Source organism: Dromaius novaehollandiae, chromosome 3, assembly GCF_036370855.1.
Source record: "Dromaius novaehollandiae isolate bDroNov1 chromosome 3, bDroNov1.hap1, whole genome shotgun sequence".
In the NCBI taxonomy this organism is placed as follows: domain Eukaryota; kingdom Metazoa; phylum Chordata; class Aves; order Casuariiformes; family Dromaiidae; genus Dromaius; species Dromaius novaehollandiae.
The window spans coordinates 7,727,754-7,749,547 of NC_088100.1; the positions used below are offsets into that span (position 1 = coordinate 7,727,754).

At 40.4% G+C, this 21,794-nt stretch overlaps 1 long non-coding RNA gene across 5 annotated transcripts in view; it reads right to left on the bottom strand.

Annotated features, from left to right (window-relative positions):
- Positions 1-1,152: 1,152 nt before the first annotated feature.
- The window catches only part of LOC112988298 (uncharacterized), a 43,446-nt gene continuing 22,804 nt past the window's right edge, over positions 1,153-21,794 (bottom strand). Inside the window, exons 3-7 of one of the 5 annotated variants that reach the window (XR_010388164.1) lie at positions 14,407-14,509; positions 13,762-13,784; positions 6,167-6,366; positions 4,988-5,130; positions 1,153-3,769 (exon numbers count right to left, since the gene is read on the bottom strand). This is a non-coding gene — a long non-coding RNA (uncharacterized LOC112988298). Of the gene's footprint in view, positions 3,770-4,987; positions 5,288-6,166; positions 6,367-13,205; positions 13,785-14,406; positions 14,510-21,794 lie in introns of all 5 variants that reach the window. The other 4 variants (XR_003260498.2, XR_010388163.1, XR_010388166.1 and 1 more) reach the window with 4 other exon arrangements.

Sequence of the window (21,794 nt, forward strand, 5' to 3'; positions counted from 1 at the left end):
AAAAAAAAAAAAAAAAAAAGGGGGGGGGTATGAAAAGCCAACTTTCAACAGCGTAGCTGGATCTCTGACTTATTTTAGTTTCTCTGCTAAGGGCTCTGGAGGGGCAGACTAGAGCCCTGGCTGGTGGCATGTTGAGGACTGTCCTGCTGTGTGGTTAGGTCGTGAAGCCTTTCCACCATGTACTAATGGTGGAAGCACCAGCTGGAAGGGAGGTACAACAGCTCAGCACTGAAATATCACACAAGGCAAGAGGCTGCAGCTCTGTAGCACTTCAGTTATTCCACGCTCAAGTGATTCTTAAACTGTTCTTCAAGAGTCCCCAGGAGAGGGAATGAGAGAGAAAAAGAAGACCTTGTTCCTGCTTTACTCTATTTATTGATATGAAGCAGGCAGGTTTGGCTGACTTTTATCAAGTCATGTGAGATACCCGCTTGGTAAGCCAAGCACTGATGCACTTGAGGTACTGCACAGATAAAATGCAACTGCAAAGCTCTGCTGCGACTTTGCTTTTTATAAATTAACTTTCTGCTTGGGGTACCTGGAGAGGGGAATGGCAAACTCATAGGAGTCTGGGAGGACTCTCGCTACTGGCTTATAATGGCTGAGTACACAGAGGGCCACTGGGGATTGCTGATAATAATACCATTAAACATGGAAGCATCAAGCTGTGCATACAGGTTATAGGTAACTATTGGCCATATCCAACTGCTTATTATAATCGTCAAAGTTAGACATTATAGCTGCATCAGTAAATCCAACAGTGCCAAAGCCTAGGCCCAAGTACCACTTCAGTAATCTGTGCTGTCACATTGCTAGAACAGGCCCAGGCTAAGGAGGGCTCTCCAGAAAAACTCCCAGGTGCAAAATGGGATTCAGCCAAAGCTGGGGGCCATTCCTGATAGGCTGGTTGAAACAGCTGCCCTGTTTCAAAGACTGAGACAGTTGAATGCCACAGATGCGAGCAGATCATGGCACTGGCCTCACAGCCAAGCAAGAGGCTCTAGCACTGTTTATTTTACTAATTGAAGACATAACTGCTACTAGGATGGCATCTAAACAGAGAAAAGGAAAGACAGAGCCAAGGTTTCTGTGCACTTCCAGGCAAGAGATAGTAACAAGATGCATACTAGGCATGCACAGTGAGACATCTGATGAAGCTGGGTGCCACAATTATCTTTATTAACTTAGACAAAACAAGTTAAGGCTTATTATCATGACACTGAGTAGCAAAGATCCTGTCTCACTGATGTACAGGACAGGAAGGAAAATTGACTCTGTCTCTGGCAAGTGTCCTTCCACCCCTAAGTTTCTACCATGTCTTCCAGTTCAGAGTGGCATGGATCAGAGGGACCACCTATGCTCCACTGGAGTCATCTGGTGAAGTCCTAGCTGCCTTCCAGAGCCACACTCCTAGGGGACACAAAGGGGCAGAGCTGGCACTTGTCTTTCTCCAGGGCGAAACTCCTTCTCAGAACAGAAAGAACAAGACATGAGTAATCTCTTCACCAGGCCTGCGGTCTTCATTAATTTGGGTGTATTGGTTTGCATTTCCCTCCCATACCACAGAGACAGAGAATATAAAGAAGAGCCACTCACTTTCGAGGAGCTGTACCAGCCATAACAGGGAATAGCATAGCTGGCCTTGTAAGAGGCATTCCAGTTTGAAGCAGCCTTTTTTCAAAGTGTTTAATGAGGAACATACTCCTTACCTCAGAAGCCCTTGCCTTTGTACGGTAATTTGTTTGCTGTATCTGAGAGGCTTGCTATAGTTATAAGGACAATTTGGAGTTCTCCTTGACCATCACCTATGATGGCAGTTCACACTCCACAGGCAGGAAGAACGCAAAGGATCTCCAAGTAAAGCACCCCCCAGAAAAGCCAGGGTTTCTGGAAAGAAATTTCAACTGAAAGCAGAAAAGGATAGCATATGTTTCCAAGAAGAGGGAATTCCTTGATTTATTCAGATTTATTCTGAGGTTGAACTGTTCCTTGGCTAGGGAACAGCTGCTTAGGCTATGGCATCATTCTTCAAGAAGACAAAGATGTTCTGTCACTGCTCTCCTGCTGCTCTTTGCATGCAGGAGGAAAACAAGGAACAGCTTAACTGCACACTTCCATTTTTCTGTCCTCTGTCTTTCCCCACTCCTTCCCCTTCCTCCCATGAGCCATCATCTACGTAGCGGCAATTGGCTAGCACCAATGTTCTTGAAAGTAAGGACATGGTCACTCACATCCACGATTAAAAACTGTGAACAAGGAAGCTGTCTTGCGAGAACTGCAGCTGACATTGCATTCACGAAGTCTATCAGCCAATATGCTGGGGCAGGAGATGCCCTGAAATAGTTATGAGCTGGAATGTATATATTTGTGTTTTGGTTTCATAACTGATGGCTTTGTATTATTTTGAAGGTACAAGATAAAAATTACACGGTACAAGATAAAAATATGGAGCACCTGGGAGCTGCTAAGATTAGCTAGCATAGATTAGATAAACAGGACCAATAATAAAATGACATAAAAGAGGAAGCATATCTTATGAACACTCTCTCCGTTACACTTACACACACAAGCCATCTACAAGATTTGAAGTCTAATAATGAATACTCTCACCCAACATTTCTGTTTATGAATTCTCTATAGTTTCTTTCATCTTTCATCAAGCTCTATTCAGACTGAAACATCCTGTATTGGATTTTAACTTGAAGACCAACGTTTTCTTAAAGGAGCAAAATCAGTTAAAAGGAATCCTGGGAACTAAGATTCTGAGTACAATTTCCCTACAAGTTCCAGCAAGTAATTTTGAGTTCTGCACTGTGTTTGTTGAAAACAGAAGCTCCTAACATTACTTGTTCTATAGATCTCACTCAGCTGCATGTTGAACAGTACTGTCCAACATTAAAAGTTATGAGTTTTTTAAGCATTTTTTTCCTCCTGGTACACATATGGGGTTCAAACCAAGAGCCTTTATCCAGTGCAGATACTCAGGTGACAAAGATCTCTTGCTGACTTTACTTGTTTCTTAAAGCACCTCCAAGACACATCTGTTTAAAGTTATGTTCTACATGATTTGAGAATTTTAAACATTTTTCACCATGTGGCTACTGATGTTCTTATGATCACTTTACTCTGGGATGCAAGTTTGACAAGGTATGTCAGAGATGTGGATATAAAGAAAAAGTGAACTTTTCACATGACCTTGGGCTTATACTATGTGTAGTGGACATGTGAGCTTCTTCAAGCCATGTGAGCCAAAGGTGGTTTAAACTACTCTTAACATTTAAAGTAGGTTGAACTATAGAAGTGGCTCTGAGGGTTTAAGCCACATAAACCACTTTCAAGATTTTAAGTAGTTTAAGCATTATTATTTGTCTGGCTGAGCTTTACCCTAATGGAAGCCAAATATAAAAGGCTTTTCTAAAGGATAACAGAGTCTTAGCTGAGAACAATAGTTTGGAGAGATACGGAGGCAGATAGGGATAGGTATTTATGAATGCCATGGGTCTGATGGCTTTGAATAAGTAAATTTAACAACTGTACAAGTAAAATTTTAAACCCTGGGAGCCAAATTCAGCTCCAGCTTGGAGTTACAAAGTTTTCTGTCCATATTGTCAGTGCCAGCAGCTCCAAGTTGTTTTCAGTCCAGCCCATCTCTAGAGTTTTTGTTAACAGTTCAATGGATGGCAAATGGTGTCCTAAGGCAATCACAAGGTTCAGTCCATTCTGGGAGACACGTCCTTCGGCACCACACAGAGTCTCCCTGGCCCTCCACCTGTTTGGATGGATGGCATGTTTATTTACAGCTTTAACTAGCTTAAGTACAAGGCAAGAACAGCTAACAGTTTTTTCTTTTTTTAAAAAAAAAGCGTAGTTATCCAGGTAATAAATTCATCTTTGCATTTCTCTATGAAGTTCAGCAAACATTGGCATACCACATATGTCCAGACACATTTCAAAAAACAAACATTAGCTGAGCAAAAATGTATAAGTAGTCTCATAATATAACTACACCAGGACAGAACATGAAGAGGGAGTGGATTGAACGCTGGTGCACCTTACAGATGAATGAGTTGATCCAAGTAATTTAGGTTGATACCAATTCATAGCATTGTGCAGTTAAGAAAACAAAGTATGATTGCACAAATGGATTAATTTAATTGCTTGAAGTGTGAATATATCACTTCCCCAGACTACAGTGTGATGATAATAGAGAATAAGCTCTCAGCTCCCAAGGATGAGCAATGTAGAACCGATGCAAAAACTTCAGTTTTTTTTTTTTTTCCTGGGCTTTCTTTTCATGCTCAAAGCACATAAAAATCTCTCTCCACCTTTTCATTATTTTGCTTCTATTTTCGCTCTATCCTTCTGCCTTTTCTGATCCAAGAGTGTCTTGATCTCTGAGGTTCTATTAAAGAATCTCTTTAATCCATCTTAACTCACTGCTTTGATACATGTCAATGAACAATCGGCAGCACCATTAATTGTCATTGTGTCCACTTAGGCTCTTTCTTATGGCTAACCCATATCAGAGGTCTGACCTTATGATATGGGTGTACTTCATATGCTGTGCACTAGAGAAAACAACTAAGAAACCAGTAGCAATGTTTTCAGATTGAGATTTTCCTAAGTTTCATCACTGGCTACTCAGCTTTCTCATGAATACTTGACTTTCTTGTTAGAACAAAAACTCCATTTGGGACCCACATTGTTTTCTAAAAAATGAATGCAATTTATGTGCTATTTCAACTGCAAATAATTCATCCCTCTCTAAAAGTTAATGCTTAAACTGAACAAATTAAGGTGCTCTTGCAGAAAACTGAGCCATATACACATCATATGATCACTGAAAAAAATGAACAAATGTAAGAATGGCCTTTCTGTGAGACCAAAAATACCATCCAAAAGCATCAGAGCACGCAATGAGGTTTTCAGTGCTTGGCATCAATATCAAAGCCCCACTCACAGAAATTTTGAATTTTTCTACACTTGCCTGTCAGTCAGTACCTCTGCAATTAGGGCCTCATAGCTGGCATCAGATAGGGAGAGAGGAGGAACGTTGTTCAGCAGAAGTGTATGGTTCAGAGAGACAGGGCAAATCCATCTCTAAACTCCGGGTGACTCCAGACCTTCTCCCTGTGATCAAGTCATGACAAAATGGACTTTGCTTCCACTGCTTTGCAGCTTGCCTTCATTTTTGAATAAAGTGCATATGCATTAAAAATAACTTCTCATTCTGTGAAGGCACGTGTGTGTTTCTTTAGAAGTCAGCAAATAGTCCACAGAGCAGACACTATGATGGTAAACAAATATACCATAATATAACAAATGCACCCACTGGTCCAGCTTTTCTCACCCAAGGTTTTTTACTAGATTGTTCTGTTGTTTGGTTAGCTATTAGCAACTTTCATTTGTATTTACGTTTCTTTGACTTTTCACAGTTTTGAATATATCCTGGTATTGACACAGCCACCATGTTTTTCCAAGTACTACTACAACTGCACACCAAAACCACAGTTCTGTTTTCTTTTTCTTTTCTTTTAGGGAAAGAATTTGTTTTTGCAAAGTTGCATTAAACATAATTTGGCTTGCCTATTTTTTATTCCATTTTGTCAGCTGTCAACGCCAGGAAGGAGAGTTGTTTTTTGCTGCCAGGTGACAGCACTGCAGTGCTCAGGGAGGCCTGTTTAGCCTTAGGAGTCTGGGCTAGAAGCTCTTTGCTGCAATTAGCAGCAACTCACCAAAGGGTGACTAGCAGGAAGGTCTCACTGGGTTAGGAGGAAGCAGCCAGCCTTTGCTGGTGCCGGCATGTCTCTGAGCATAAAGTCTTTGCTGAACGTGGTAGGAAGGTTGTGAAGGAAGCAGGGGGTGGCAGGTGGAATTGTCAGATTTCTGCTCTAACCAGGAGGATTTGGAGGGGGCTGGAATTATAGGGGATTTTTCTGACAGGAGGGATTTTAACAGTGCTCTGTGGCAAACCTGCTGCTGCTGCTAGCTGATTGCAGGCAGGATCTCAGCAGGGTGGGGGCCTGCAGCTCAAGCTGGTAGGGAGCATCGGGGTGTTTCTGGTGCTGTCAGTCGTGTGGCTTAGCTGACCTGAGCTAGCTACAACGAGAAGAAAAAGAACATCTGAAAGACCTTTTCAGGAACAGAGGGGAGGGTAAAGGTTTACCTGCCAGGACTATCCGGGAGGGCTGAACATCCTGTTCCAGCGTGAGTTAGCACTGCTTCATGGTAACTGGACTTAGGATCTGTCTCTAATTTTAAACACTTCCTTTAATCACTGCAGCATCCTACTGCTGTGTGTTTACTGGATCCCGTTCATAAAATATTTATCACGCTGTTTCTGCATCAACGAGGTCTAACAGAACACTGAAACGGGAAACAAAGACTTGCCTTTAATAGGATAAATGATGCTTTCTACCATTCATTAACCACTGTTTTCCCTACTGCATTAAAAAATCTGTTACATTTTGGAAGACAAACGGATATGGAAGACAGTGGGCACCCACTGAAAAAAGCCATTATTTGTCACAATTTAAGATTTACTATAGAAGGTGTGTGCAATGATGATCCGAGAGAATTTCCTAAATACTGCAAGATCTTGTGATAGATCAAACTAATGCTAGATATTTATCTCCACTGGAGATGCAGGCTCTTCGCAAGCTGTATTATGATATTAGATTATTGTTTTCCAAGTATTTAAAGCTTAGTTTTCAAAGGCAGCAATGTAGAGAGATCGTTTCAATATCGAGATTATGCAGTCAAAAGAACATGATAGTATTCCAACTGTCTCTGATTATTTCGATAATGGAGCATTGCCAATTTTAGAATTTATTCTGATGTCCTTCTTACAGTCCCAGCTCCTGAACATGAAAAACACAGCTTCTCTTTTTTATGCATGAGAAGGTCCGTTTCTAGCTCTTACTGATGCATGGAAAAGATTGTAAATGTGAATGCTTGAGAAAAGAGGACACATGAAAATAACCTTTTTTTTTTTTTTTTTCCAACTTGTATTTTTAAACTAAACTTCAATTCTGGTCAGTGCTCAAAATTGTCAATATTGCTTATTGCTGACCTTGAGCATAATCTAGGTCTCACTGTGTTAGACAATGTACAAACATTAAAGCCCCAGCACACAGACTGAAATAAGTATCTTGCCTGAATTTTCATATCAGTTAAATCTTCTAATTCCCTCAGCATGTGCCTTGATCCACAAAGCTTCCAAATGCAAACATACTGTGAGAAATCAGATCCAAACTTTCAAAAACATTAAAGAACATAAGTACTCCCATTGAATATGCTATTCTTATGTTCTTATATATTCTTATATGATCTCATTTTTTCCTTAAAGTCCTGAAAATGAACACATTATAATTGTAATTACTTAGCTGTATAAAGCAATCTTGGTACAACTTGAGAGAAAGAAGCAATTAGATGTCCAGGTACTTTGTCGTGTTGCATCTGAAATTTTGGGTGGAACCTCTGCAAGCTGTGAGTTTCATCCCCTGGGGACTTGTTCCTTTTAATGCAACTTTTCCTGGGTGACTAATATATTGGGATTGAGATGAACCATTATTTCTTTGTTAACAGAAGGCTGTGTCTCTCCCCTTGGATCTGTCTAGTAACTGATACGCTAGGCCCCCCCAAAAAAGTGTTTGGCGTTTTAATTGAGAGATTTGCTAAGGATGAAAGCAAGTTTTAAATTAAATGATGGAGGACAGAACCATGAAGTTCTGCATTGACTAATACTATTGCTGTGCTTGCCATTTGTAGTGTGCAGTCAGGCTTGGAGGGAAAAACTTGAAAAAAAAAATGAAAAAGAGTTTTCTAGCAATCATCTGTGTTTTACTGGTTGCTTATAGGTTGCAAGCCTATTGTTAAGCTGAATATGTAAGAAAGAAAATTTTTCCAAGTATTTTTTTTTTCTCCTTGACTGTGGAAAGGCTCGGCATGTGGTTGGGAGTTTTCTGATATTACAATTTCAAAGCCATGATAGTTACCCTGATAGCAGGCAGAATCAAATACATCTGGCTTTTGGCTTTGGTTGCAGTAAGCAAAGATGAGAGTTTTCTATATAAGTGGTAAACAAACAAAGCCCACAGTAAGTTTTTTGGCACCTGGAATGAAGACTTATGGAGACAGTTAGCTCTGCACAGTGCTTCTGTACAACTGTGTAAGTATGGCTTGCCTCAGTCAGACATGAAATAAATAAATAACTTTTGTACAGTGAAACATTGAGGACAGATGTTTGAACATGATTTTCAGGAGGTAAAAAAAGCATAATTTGTTTTATTTTTCATGTAAGAATATAAAAAATTCTACTTGGAGACAGAGGAGTCTTTTGTGTATCCTTCCCACTTAAAATCCAAAGTTGTTTGTGTTCCAGTTTAGCAGAGTTTGAGCTCATGTGAAATGCCACTTTTATTCTGCTTTTTCATGACTTAAGGTTAGGTCTTACGGAAAGTTATCATTTTTTTCTTATTTCATATCAAAGCATCAAAATATCATCCCAAATTGCTGAGCAGCTTTGCTTACAAGACCTGGCAGCAAGGTGGCAAGGAGGTGGGACTGGAGGAGCAGAGCACATGGACCTCTAATCACAATAATCCCATGCCTTAACCTTTGCCATAATAATGCTCTGAGGTTAATTCATTTATAGCCAGTACTACAGCTCCTGAAATCAGCAGAAATATATTGAGTTTAATAGGGTGTTGGGTGTTGTGTTTAATAGGGTGCTGAATAGGGATTCAGGCCATGCCAAAGGAAGTGCTAGTCTTAGAACCATACACTCCTTTAGACTCCAAACGCTGTTGTAAGCACATGCATACATCTCCACGAACTGGATTTTTAATAGTGACCAAGCAATCCCATGTCACTCTTTAGCCTCAGATGCAACAACTCTGATGGCCAAGTTGCCTTGTTTAAAACAAATGGATGTCTAGAGAGAGTGAATATTATTCAATTCTTTTAGACAAACTGTATCAGAAGACACTGCTGTGATTTCATTTCCCAATATTTTTTCTTCAAATGGAGTTAAATGATGCATGAGTTTGATTAAATTGAAAATTTAATGTATTGGCATTTTGAATGCCATAAGATTTATCTTTTTAATGATTTCTATTTATGTTCTAGTTTTGCTTTACTATATTTCCTGGAAACCTCCTTTTTCAGAAGACAGCATCAGCTGCCATGCGGTGAAATCCAAATTTCAGAGAATCTGCGGTTTCTTTGCTCCTCCACATGAGGTGGAACCAGGTATATTATCTATATCTTTTCTCCAAAGAGGCTCAGAAGATGTTGCTCTATCTCCTTATTTGATCTAGGTTTTTTCTCCTTTCAGTATAGGAGCAAGAGAGAGAGATTAATTTATTTTGTAGAAAAGCAGTTTATATGGGAGCAATCAGGTGGTTTCAGGTAGATCAGGGTTTGACTAAACCTTGTGATAGGGCATGCGAGGAGCCACGACCACTGTTAAAGATGCTAACAAAAGGACCCTGCTTTCCAGTACTCACAATTGCCAGACATTAGTAGTTTCTGCCAACATTTCCTTGTGCCTGCACAAGCCTGCCCCTCAAGCTGATTTTCTTAAAGAAGACTGAGTTGAAATAATTCAACTGGTTGCAAAGGAAAGAGAGAACAATTTTGCCTATCTGAAAATGAAACTAAACCAAATGGTATAACAGTTGTGCTAAGAATTCTTGCAGGATTCAAAATTCGGGGGGGATGTATGTGTGGGAGGGTCCTGTTTAGTAGTGAGAACATGAGTTTTACCATTTTGCTGACAAACCTAGCAAGGTTCACCAGGTTTTAGGCCTCGAGAGTTGTTATTTTGATTGTCATCCCTACCAGGCAGGAATTTAATGCTGAAAATATGAGTGGGCTGCCAATGGTTTGTCCCTATATAATGGCTGAATTTACTCTATACTGAGTATCCTAGAGAAAAGCATGACTTTCCTTTGCAGTTATTTCTCCTGCTGGAGCTTTCCACGTGAAAGGCTCCCAAAGTGACATGGGAAAACTGCCTCTCCTGTGATTTCCATGCTGCCTGCAGCTGGTAGCCTGACAATGAGGAGAAACAGAGATGGTGCATGGTGGGAACTGGAATGAGGAGCAGGACACAAAGGATGGGACTGGGACACAAGGGCAGGTGCAGGCCAGGGGAAGGGAGGGAATGGACAGAAACAGAAAAAAAGGATGGAGATCATGGCACAAGTTAGAAACTGGTGCAAGAATTTGCAGAGGGAGTGTGGGAGAGAAAGGGGTGGGAGGAAGCTGAAGTTTAAAGGTTTCTCACCATGGAAACACTCTGTCCTCCAAAATTCAGAACTGATGTCAAATTTTGACATCCCTTTGCTTTCCAGGAAACCGCTATGAGAGACTTAGTGAGTGCATCTGTATGCATGTGTGTGTATAAGTTTTTCCTCTGTAGTGGAATACTTGTGTGCTCTGTGTTTGTGCATGCACCTATTTCCCCTAGAAATGAGATGGGGTAACTGGGAACCATATATTCCTTACTTTTTGAGTGCTTGACATTAAAACCTTAAAGCCAAGCAATTATTACCTTAAAGCCAAAACCATACTTTTCAGTATGAAAGACAGAGGCCTTGGCCTCCTCCTAGGAAACTCAATGAGGTGTACCTTTAATGCAAGCGCATATGGGACACTAAACAGGTTGACAACAAAATAAAAATAGCTGTGCTGTAGCGTGAAAGGAAACAAATGGAGTTTGAACCTTAATTAACTCCTTCTTTAAGTATCAGACAGCAATCAGCACAAATTATGGAGTAGGAGCTTTTTTGCTCTTGAAAACATGGAGTCTTTGCTTCCCTGCCTTCTCCCCTCCCCACAGCTGCAAGAATCCAGCTGAGATCAAGAATGCTTTTTTTACAGCACTTGTAAAAATCAAGTCCACAATCAACTAGACAAAGCAAAGCCATCATGAAAGGAAGTAAACATCCGGTCTCCGTTTCTGCGTGATGTGCTGGCTGAAATCTAGCCTTGCCAGCACAGCTGAAAGCCTGCTCAGCAGTCTGTGCAGAAGGAGCTGGCAGCCTCTGATGAGCCTCATCAGACAAACAAACAAAAAAGAAAAAGCTTCACAAATTAGCACCGAAGACAAGTGTTAGAAGATTCTTGTGGTTTGGTAAAGTGCATCCATCCCCATTACTTCTGGGGATCGGGGAGGATCAGTCCTAGCATTACCCCTGGAAATGTGGGGCACCTAGTATAAATCAAACACTAGCCTTCTTCTGGAGCCACTAGTGAGAAATAGATGCTCCTGGGGGATGAGTCACTTGGCTTTTTTTTAAGCCTGTTTGAATGAGATAAATGACATCCATGAAGTGCTCCTCACCACTGATACCAAAGACCTATCCCTGTTGAAGGAATAAGATAATCCCGGGGATTTCGCGCTGGGGATTTTTGCCTTCGCCCTGTGGGTTCTGAGCAGACTGACAGTTACCAGGGCTGTCACATGGACAAGGAGTCACAGCCCCCCCAGATCAAGTGCAGTTCACCCCAGGACAAAGCCAGCCCAATTACGGTGCATGGCCACTCTTCCATGTTTCTTCTCTTTCATTGACTTAATTGATGAATAACATTGCTCTGCATAACAGTATAAGGTATAGGACTTTTTTCTCTCTCTCTAAGCATAGCATCTGACCTGGAAATAAAGTATTTTCTTGTCAGCTGGTGACAGGCCTAGGGGTATCTATTTCCTGCTCAGCACAGGACCACAGTCCTTGGTAAAATTTGCATGAGATCTGAAAATATGGAAGGAGCAGTATATTCTATACTATGCCAAAGTTTCTGCGAATGTGGCAGGAATAGCACAAACTGCTTACTAAATTCCCTCCCCCCTCCCCCCCCCCCCCGCAAAGAGCTCTGATTTTTAAGAAGAGCAAAGACTAGAGAATGATCCTTACATAAAACTGACTGCACAATTCTGCCTAATTATCTGCCTTTGATGGTGACTTTCTAATCTATCTCCTGATGCATTTTTTTTTCCTTATTGTGATTCTTTGCACAACTGGCCTAATGGCAAATATCATTTGAACTGTGAACAGTCCTGTCTAGAGTGCATGCATCAAGAGCTTTTTCCAACAAGCCGCAGCTCCTACCTTAATGAGAGGTATGTGACAACTACAAGGCTTACAGCAGCAAATACAGCTTCAGTACTGCATACTCAGGCCTCTCTGTATTCAGAAATAGATCATCAAATTTGGCTTTCTACTAGCTAAAAACTAGCCCAAATACTGCAGTGCTTTGGTGTAGAAAAACAAGGCTTGTTTTTAGTCTTGATTCTTCTTCCAGGAAGGGGGAGTGCTAGGGAGGCTTCTGGGGTGAGGCATCTACACTAGCATTTTAGTTATCATATGCTGCAAAGGGGTGTGACAGCACCCAAATGGGATTTTTTTCTGGGTGAAACTAAGCTAGAAAAATGCACTACAGAAATGCAGCTAACATGCTCCGACCGTGTGCATTCCCCAGGACCAGACTAGGACTAGACCAAAGTAAAACCCTCTGAAATGCAAATGTGGAGGCCACTGCATCCTCAGCACCAACCATTTCACTCTATAAATCTGCTCCTAATGGTCTGCACTGCTTGTAGATGCAGATACAGCCTAGCTGCACACAAAGGCAGCAGGTGTGCCAGGAACTGAAATAAATGTAGGAGGTGTGGGTGGAGAAGAAATATTGAAATGGGATATGCAAATCTGCTCAGGGGAAGCGGCTGCTTACAGAGCTGGGGCTGCAGCATGTTGGACATTCAGAGAGAGCACCTTGGACACTACAGAAACTGTTTGAATTCTTGATCGATTTTAGCTTTTGCAAATCCAAACCTACACAAATGAGGCTTTGAAAAACCAGGATGACCCCACTTTCCCTAGGTCTATTTCCATCCTGACTGCGGACTAAACTCGGAAGCATTTTACCAGACACTCCTGATGGTTCAACACATACTGGGAGCACCATTAGAGTCGCAGCTGTACCTAAGCTCTTTCGGTAAGTCCTTATCCAGACGGAATGAAAATCACCTCTTCTAAAGTGGAAATCACTTTTCTAAAAGAAATCTGAGTAACAATAGATGGTGCCTAAAAGCAGAGACTGGTGAATCACAGTGAATTACAGATGAAAATGCAACTTGGTATTTGGCATGGATGTATCCAATGATGTCAACAATGTACAGCATAATGAAAATGATTGACCTTATCCTCCTTCACTTGCTGAAGTGGAGGCTTGGAAGAAAGCTGTGTGAAAAGAATTTTTGCTTTCTGTTTTTTTGTTTTATTTCGTGGAGCAGGAGTCTTCTGGTGTTTTCAAAAAAATCAAAGTGTTTAATTTTGAAAATGTTGAAATGATGTATTGTGATTTTTGGAAGAACTTCTTCTCAAAGGTACACTAGGAAAAAGAACTCTTTGGAACAACTTTGGGCTGAATTAAACATAATTTCATGAGCTGTTTTGGTCAGTCTCACTTCATGTATTTTGACAATGAGGAAAAAAAAAGAAAAAAGCTTTCAGTGAAAACCTGTGTCCAACTTTAGCCCTGAATGACATTGTAAATCTGGAAGAAAGATTCCTGAGAAACAGTCTGTTTGGTGGAGTGTAGCCATTCTGATAGGCACTGACGGCAGCAACCAGAGCTGGGTTCAGTTTCTAAGGGCTGCTAACGTATACTAGCCTGAGCCTTCACTTAGAAACCTGGAAAAATGGAAGTCTCTGCACATTCAGTGAGCAACATTTCCCTCCTCCAGACACTCACTGACTTAGGAGAACAGCATCATCCTGAGGGAAGTGAAAAAAGGAGACAGGAGATAAATGCAATAACATAAAATAAGGAACTATCCTTTTATTTCTATACAACAATCCTGTAGTTCCTTCCTCCCATCTTCTTTCTTGATAAAGAAACTGCAAAGGCAGCTGGTTGTTTCCCACCCCCAGAACCCCCGAGACCCCACTCACAGCTGGGTGCTGTCGGGTCCCAGGGCTGTCTCACCTGTCCCACTGGGATATGCAGCATCCTTGGTGCAGCAGCAACCCTGCTTGTGAGCAGCCCAAGAGCTGCTGCAACTCCTCACTCTCTTCACCAGCCTCCCTCTTTCACCTACAACTTTTGTTAGCTACCTAACCCCACCTCATTTTATTTTGTTCCATCTGATGACAGGAATTTTTAGGTTTTTTTTTTTTTAAAAGCCTCAATTTTTTAAATAATGATGATAAAAATGAAAACTGAGCCCTGCCCATTGATCCCTTCCATTTAATCCCCTCTGTACACCAAGGCCAGTGGAGCCTTTCTTCCTCCAGATCTTTCATTCTTCTTTGGGAATGAAAATCCATCTTTTCTTTCAACCCTCACAGCAGACTTAGACGACTTTTACCTTGGTTTGCAATTTCATCATGAACATACCTCAGCTTCCTTCAGGCATAGCCAGTTTTGAAAGTAGTCACTCAATATTTATTCATCCTCAGAGTTCTTCATGGTCTCCAGAGCTCTTCAGTTGTGGCCAAAACTGGGAACATGCATGAAACTATGTGAGATATGGATATCTATTTTTAGCTCTATCTCTATCATACTGTGTTGTTTTGTCCTTTACACCACCTTGATCCCAGAGCTCATCAGTGCCAGAGAAGCTAGTTTTTTAAACTGAATACGCCAGTTCTATAATGTATATTAGCCTCGCTGTTAATGCCAGTGAGGCTCATTATATATTAATTTATTGACCATTTCTTCTTCCTCTTGTCTCTCTCATTCATTTATCTTCTATGAAAGTATACAGGCCATGAAAATAGTTTCTCTGCAGACATTCTTTTGTATGTGGAAATGCTAAAACAATCTGCAGTTTTCCACTTGCACATAAGATAAAAAAAAAAAATTACTGCAGTCAAAACTGGAACAGCTTGCCCAGAGAGGCTGTGGAGTCTCCATCCCTGGAAATATTAAAGACCCACCTGGACACAGCCCTGAGTAACCTGCTTTAGCTGATCCTGCTCGGAGTTGGAGGTTCGGACTAGACAATCTCCAGATGCCCCTTCCAACCTCAGCTGTTCTGCGATTCTGTGAATGCTACAGAGTACCTATCCAAAGTGCTTTTATTTGGTACCTGGTGGCTTGAACCTCCCTCACCATATTGTGCTATTGGCTTCAACAGCAACAGGCAGAGACCACTAATCTGACTGAGGATATATCTGCACTGCAACATTTTCTAGAGATACTTAAGCTAGCATGGGTATCATTGTAATCTAAGCATAAGAGTGCAGAACTCAGGGTGGGCTTTTCTAGAAATAGAAAGTAACACCAATTTACATGTCTCTACCATTTGCTGAAACTACCAGTGTTTGCAGAAACACTTGCTACAGCTCCAGACCATCATTCCATATGACTGCAGCACTAACAAGTGTTGCAGCAATGGAGCAGTGCTATCCTGAAGTGATCAACCACTGTTATGGATTGACACAACACCTTGGCTAACACCTGTGTGTATGGGTTACAAGGTATCGAAAGCTGGATTCTTCTCTAGGTGACCCTACATGTTTGCATAATACACTTCTCCTTGTAAGAGGAAGTCTGTTGTCTGTCTCAAGATTTAGTAATTCAGTAATTTTGAAAAGGTCAGCTTTGGAATTTAGCCTATTAATCAAAACGTAGGCAATTCATTGCAGGCTAAGTGGTAATTTCAATTTAGCATCAACCTGAGGGCATATGCCTCATCCTTTTAGCTGGCTAAATTTATCATTAATAGAAGCATTGAAGTAAACGATGTCATCGCTGGCAGTGTACCGATCTACCATCAGGATCAGATGAGGTGTATAATTCCTGAGCTGCACTAAAGAAGGGCAATCAGCTTAACACAGACTTGTAAATAAATGCAATGGCTGAGCTTTTTAGACATTCGTATAACACCGAGAGTGTTAGCTTTGCCTAAGGCAGCAAGTGGGAACAGAAAAAAGAGGTTCCAATTAAATACTTTTGAGACTTCACTTAAAAATTCTAATAGCACCTCTTAAAGGTTAATGCTACACACATACACGTCCTTCGTTTTGTTTTCAAATATTTCCGCAGTTCCAGTTTCTGCCTAAGGTCAGAGACAGAAGTACTGATATATATATAACTGGGAAAACAATCTATACTTAAAGAACCCTTGTAAGAAGGAAAATGGTTTCCTCTTTCAAGTGGAAAATTACAATAGGAAGGCCTAGGCTTGCCCTGCTTAACCAGAGAGCAGTGAGGGTCCCTCTGTAGGCAACAGGGAGACTGACTGTCTTCAAAGTGTACAAAGAAATGTCTTGAGAAATAGCAGCAGGGAGTACGCATTTGTAGCCTCAAATTGCAAAAGGGCTCATTCCTATAATCTGGTGGAAAATACATTTTTTGGTTCGGTCCAGTTCTGAGTGGGTGTGTGGCTATGTCACAAAAATCCAGCTGAATATTAATCAGCATATTTGTTCTCCATCTTATCAAAAAATTGCAAGAAATAACTTGGCATGAAGTCAGATCTCAGATTTGGATCTGGCTACCCTAGGACAGGTTTGAGGCCAGCCAGGAGCGAGCAGAGGTCTTTCTGCACAGGAGCAGCCTCTGCCCTGTCTTTACATTGATAATCTGAACAGATGCAGAGACAACCTATTGAATGGCATGGGCAACAGAAAGATTGTCTTGCAAGAAAAATCTCCAAGAGCTGGGCTTGCTTAATCGGCTTAAATGAATGTTGAGAGGAAATATGAATACTACAAACAAAATGCATCAGGGGAGGAAATATTTGGAATAGAGAATAGCTATTTAAGTGGAAGGAGCATGTTGGAACAAGAGCCTGTGGATATAAATTTGGCAGGAAAAAAAAAGATTAAGCTGGAAATAGAAAAAAAGTGTTCATTGATCAAAGAAATGAGGTTCTAATACAGCCTCTAATACAGTGTGAAGTATAAAGATCCTAACAGGTTTAAAAAAAAGGCACCTGGGATATACATGAAAGGGGCTGTAAAATGTGGCTCCTTGGCACAGCCAGGGAAAGAGGCTTCCTCACCTTACAGTGAATAAGACTTTTCTATAACATATACAAAGACATTATTTCTCATGCATGTCAGTCATCTCAGATGGCATATCCACCATTTAGCTGTTAAATTTATAACAGAACAACGAGCAGTAATCTTTAGCACCAAGACATTGGCATTCACTGTGGTAAAAAAAAAAAAAAAAAAATTCTTCTGCTGCTGAAATCCACTCCATAGCATATAATCAAGAACTGGAACTTTGTATCATGCTGATAGTGAGGTATTTAATGAAAAATGATGTTGCTCGACTAGAAAAGTTTTAGTATTTTTTCCTCATCCTGAAACAGAAAAATATGCTCAAAGTATCAATCATATTTGCAAACAGAAAGGTTCCCCAAGAAACAATTATTTCTGTATTGTAAAAATATGAATATAATGACATATGTGTTTTTAAATGTATTGTTTGGTATCTTCCTGGGCCACCCTAAGGGCATTCTGTCTAGACTCACATCTTGTCCATGGAAATTTTAAATGAAATGAAGCTTCACAGTTCTCAAAAGTGGAACATTTTAGTTGAACAGCTCCAACCAGCTTCACATCCTAAGAGTTTCAGTAGAAACATGGGTGATAATTGGACAACTCCTATCCCTTCAAATATATTTTGTACTGGTTTGTCTGCTAAGACTACGTAAAAATATACGTCTACATTTTAGATTTCAGATTTTATGTCCTTTCTAGATTCAAAGTTGACTAGAAAATCCTCATATGATGTAAAGTTTCTTATCATCTTTAGCCTTAATATTCAGTCCTTCCTATTATTTTTAAATATGAAAATGAAGGACAAATTCATCTCTGATGTACACACTTCGAACTTTCAATCCTAAATGCAATCCTAAAAGCAATCCTAAAAGCTTTAGTTAATCACTGGCCCAGTTTCGTCTACTATTGAATATGAAGCCACTGCTGACACTGCTGAATGTGGCTGCAGCATAGGGATAATTCACAAAACTGAGCATGCAGTGGGAATGCAGGGGAAATTGGAAGAATGACGAAAGGATTTGTGCAGGATAATAGGTCATTCATTGCACTAAGTGCCCAAATGCCCTTAATAAAGCCACCAAGACTACTGGAGTGCAGTGGGAATGACATTGTCATGCCTCCATGGAGGAGGATGCCACGTGTGTACAGTGAACCAAAACTGGGCACCAAGCAGAATACTTCCTTCTCCCAGATGGAGAAGAAAATGCAAGCAGCAGTGTTGGAGATGCACAGTACTGAAACTTGAAAGAACATACAGATTAAGATTATTTGCAGCTCTTGATCATTGACCTCACATAGCAGGAGACACACAAATGGGAGCAGTCCTGATGCATGATATGTCCGGGCAGAACCAGGCTGTTGTATGCCACACTATGACTTCTTCTGAATCTATTTGAAATTCACTCAGGCTGAGAGCAGTGACCTCGGCTGTGTCAAGGATTTTTTATCCAATTCAGTCAACATCAAATACTCTTGGAAACAAATGCCTTCGCATTGTCTGAAAAGGTTTGCATCAGGCCTGTGCACCAGGATTGAGACTATGGAGACACTTTCTTTTTTCTTTTCTTTTCTTTTTCTTTTTCCCTGCAAACACAAGATTTAGCTGAAACCAGTAAGCTGGAAAACTCAGTTATTATGACACTACCTCTATATACCTGAATATATGAGCTGAACAATGCACCAGCCTATTTTTGCACCAGCATTATATTAGCTGCTGGAGGATACATGGCAAGTATCAGTGAGGTCTGGGAGTTTTCTGATTTTTTATATCTTTTTGCACCTTTATTATATTTTAAATCTGTACAGGGCATACTCAGCCTCCTGGACAAACCTTCCTCCATTATACAACTTGCATCTTCATCCAAAAATCACAGAAATATTGTCCCAAGGTTAGTATTCAGTGCTGCTCCAAGCAAGAGGCAATGAAGCTGTTGCTTCATTAGAACTTATTTTTCAAACACAGTCTCCAGGGATGTGCATTCAGTGCAAGATTATGAAAAAACTTCATTTCCAAAACAATACTTAGCAAAATCTCCCATGGAATTGTTTGCAGCCAGGGTATTACTCATCAGACTCTACTGTCCATTTTCAAGGAAGACTTTGATTATGACAGATCTATTGCTGGATAATGATAATGCCTGTGACAGTAGGGACTGAATGTTAATGACTGCCAGTCAGTTTGAATTAACCTGTTTTGGAGGGACACAAGTTAAGATGTGAATTTATGCTTAAATTTGATGGAAGAGGACTTGGTTTCAAAATCATCATCATCTAATATGCCACTACTTAGATAAGGCAGGAACAGAGAGCTCTCTACAAAACCTGACTCGATCTCAGTAATATTAGTACTTTAAAATCTTGCCAGTGTCTGTGGTCTCAATTCAGTTGTTTAAATATAGTTTCTAAAGACCATTTGATCTGACCTGGGATATTCCTCCTGGTCCACCACAGCTGGTCCAGAAGGGTACATGCCTCCCATAGGTTCTGCGTGGACAGCTAAAGCCTCAAATGGTGCTACCTACCTATGCAGCAGGCAATGGATCGAGCCTTGCCTGTTAGCTACAGTCACCTGGAAATGCATCAGGAAATTTTCTCCGCTTGTGAAATAAATATTAACTGGACAGAAGAAGTAAATTGAAGTAGAAGAACTGATAGCCTGTGGTCCCCCCAAGCACCTTGTGTTTATCTCAGTTTTTTCGCTTTTTTAGGCTGTTTCGTCCGCAGACGTGTAACAGTCCGTATCTCAAGTCTAATACAAAAATAACCCAAAAACTGTGACATTCTCTATCAGAATCAATCATTAAAGTGAATCATAATGATAATTATCAATTTCTTAACATAATGAGAGCAGAACAGGATTTATGCAGTATAAGGAAGCACTGCTAGGCAAAGCTCAGTCTATCTCTACATCCTCTTAACATAAGAATATAGCACTCTGCCAACCCTTATTTTCCACTGCTTCACTACATCCTGCAGAGATTTCACGTAGCCTTAGCCAGCTCCCAAACTACCGCTAAGTAACACAATGTACCCCATGACAGCAGTGGGCATACTTGGTCCCTGTTCTAGTGAATAGGTCAAATGCAGAAAGCAGAGCGAAGTTGAAGAAATAAAGCAGGATATTTGGCTAATATACAGTTGAACTTCAAAAACTGTTTCTATTGCAATTCCTTGGTCTAGTTTTATCAGCTCTAATCACAGCAGCAGGAGTGTTATAAAAAGGGGGCCTGTAATTTCAACACTGTCTACTGGCTACTTTACTGAAAGTCAGGTTTGGGACAATGCTTAATAGACAACACGTGTAGGTCAGGTATATCAGGATATCAGTGTGTCCTCAAAACGATACTAAGTAGACTATATACTTGTATGTTGTGATGGTCTCAGTCTATGTCAAAATGAACAAATATTGTCTATGACATGAAATTTACTTTGCCTATCAGCAACAGCTGCCTGATGTATTAGGAGATATGGTTCATGAAGATGAAGGAATGTCTCTTTAACCACAGTGATAGTTCCTATAGACTGAGACCCATATTTTTTAATGGGAAAGGGGTTTAAAATACACTTTGGTATCACAAAAAAGTTATCCAACTTGACATACCATCTGTTAAGTGCCTTGTTACCAAATATCATCTGGGAGAAAAAAATCCAATGCCTTTATGTATAAATAGAAGATGTCAGTCTGGAAGCTTGTCAAACCAGCAGCTTTTAGAAAAACTATTTGTAAAAGAAAGATGTCAGCTTCCAATTTTATTTTGGTTCTCTGTTGAAGATGTATTGCAGAATTGATATTAATGGGTTTTTTTCTTTGTAATTAGACAGCAATCAGATTCCTTTTATGATAGCATGTTTTTTCTTTCCTTCTCGGTAGAAGTTTTGTTTTAATTGACCTATTTTTTATATATAATCTACACAGATGAACAGAGATAGTCCTATATAAAATAGGTTTTAATTGACCTATTTTTTAAATGTAATTTACACAGATGAACAGAGATAGTCCTATATAAAATAAAACCCTACTATTAGTATTCTTCCTCTTCCTAGTGTTCATTTACTCATATAAATCCCACTGGCAGTAAGGCAATTACACCACAGATGGTAGAGTTCAAACAAATTAGATTCTACTGTCTCCTCACAAATGGCTCCAGTGCACAAACTTCTCTAAAGCATGTATGTGCTGAGCCCTCACCTTGCCACTCAATTGCTAGTGTAGTGTTGCCAAAATTTCATTTCATTTTCACTGATTCCCTCCTTTGCCTTAGTTTTCCCTCTCAGCCATATACCTTTCCCAAAGTTATTACACTCAAAATACAAGTGAAGGATAAATGTCATGTGCTCATCAACTCCCTGATTGCTTTTCTAATAATTTGCATCTCTTCTTCGCAATTGCTGTGTCGCTCTCCCCCCTCTCCTGCATGCGTAGGTATTTGTGTGCCTTTTATATCCTCCAAGTCCCTAGAACACAGACTGTGTCTCCTCGTGTGTCCATATAACGCCTTCTACAAAGAGACATCAAGCCTGACTGCACCAGGGGTTCTTCCACTCGGTATTACAAATAATTGATATCTTCATTAATATGGTGAAATCTGACCCTGCAGGTTTTGCATAGGAAGATAGTTTTATTCTTATCTCAGCTACCAAGGACAGCTTGACTACTGCTGTAAATAAAATGAGTCTTGCCTTGGCATGAAAGAGTGCAATGGCTGCCTCGCTAAATATGGAATAGATAATGTTAGACCTTGAGGACCTGGTTAGCCACCACACCAT